The following is a 1,100-nucleotide window of genomic DNA, read 5'->3' as shown; positions in this document are numbered from 1 at the left end:
AGCTGGGGGGGGGCATGAGAATGATTTACTTCGTTGACTGTAGCTTATTGAGCAATGTAGCAACACTATAGCAGCCTGGGCCCTGCGCTTGGCCCAATCCTGGGTCCGCCCATGATTAGTCCATAACAATTTTTATTAATTACCGAAACGATACACTAGACTACATGCACATTTAACTACGACTTCATCGGATACATGAAGAGTATAGTCTTGAATGGTAAGTTTACCCGCGACGGGCAAAGGAGCAAAGGCCTCCATGCCAAGGCCAATGTTAAACAAGACACTACAAAAGCATTTGAACCAGTGATCTCCACCTTTCATATGTGAGGTCAGTGCAACGGGGAGAACAAGATGAAAGAGCACAAGATTGAAGACGGTAGAGCCCGATCTTCAATACGTCTCTCCAACCACCAATGCAACTATGAAGAAGGATTGACGATGACCCCGAATTTGGTCACACTAGAGATCTTCCGAGCTTATCAAAAAAGTCATTCCTGGATCAACAATCACCACCTATAACGGACGACAATCTGAGGAACAAGCCAATGCCACTCACATACACCAAAAAGAAGCTTTGATATGCCAGACGCCATGAAGACGTATCAAAACATAAACTCATATCCAGTACGCCCCTACTAACTGCAACGACGGTCCAACTGCCTCTCTCGTCGACACTCGTGACTGGCGACGCCGTCTTCTCCGGTCGGAACGGGGATGGGGTGGGCCCGGACCCCGGAGGACTCGAGGCGAGTACCGGGGGAGAGGGAGGGAGAAAGGGAAACTGAGAAGAATTAATAAAAGCCATGTGATGGAGGTGGAGGTTCCGTGAGATCTGGGGCGGGCGTGGGCGCAGCGACACCGCGTGAGCGCCTCCCCCACCACCTCCCCCGTCGTGCTTTCCGCCGACCCCCATCATCTCGCTCTCACGCACACCCACACCCACACCCACACCGACACCGCCGACGCCGACGCCGCCATTTTCTCCATTTATTGACCGGAAACCCCCTCTCCGCTCCCCCTCACCTCAACCACCGACGCCACCGCCCCTCCTCCTCCTCTCCGCCGCGTGCCGCGCACGGTACGTCTCGCCTCTTCTCTCC

At 53.6% G+C, this 1,100-nt stretch overlaps 1 protein-coding gene across 1 annotated transcript in view; it reads left to right on the top strand.

The window, feature by feature from the left end:
• Positions 1–857: 857 nt before the first annotated feature.
• The window catches only part of LOC119307145 (trifunctional UDP-glucose 4,6-dehydratase/UDP-4-keto-6-deoxy-D-glucose 3,5-epimerase/UDP-4-keto-L-rhamnose-reductase RHM1-like), a 4,340-nt gene continuing 4,097 nt past the window's right edge, over positions 858–1,100 (top strand). The window contains exon 1 of the mRNA XM_037583243.1: positions 858–1,078. The gene's annotated coding sequence lies outside the window, so the exon portion shown is untranslated. The remainder of the gene's footprint in view (positions 1,079–1,100) is intronic.

This window comes from Triticum dicoccoides, chromosome 5B (genome assembly GCF_002162155.2).
Source record: "Triticum dicoccoides isolate Atlit2015 ecotype Zavitan chromosome 5B, WEW_v2.0, whole genome shotgun sequence".
Lineage (NCBI taxonomy): Eukaryota > Viridiplantae > Streptophyta > Magnoliopsida > Poales > Poaceae > Triticum > Triticum dicoccoides.
Note: the sequence above shows the minus strand (reverse complement) of the source record. Positions and strands in the feature narration are given on the sequence as shown.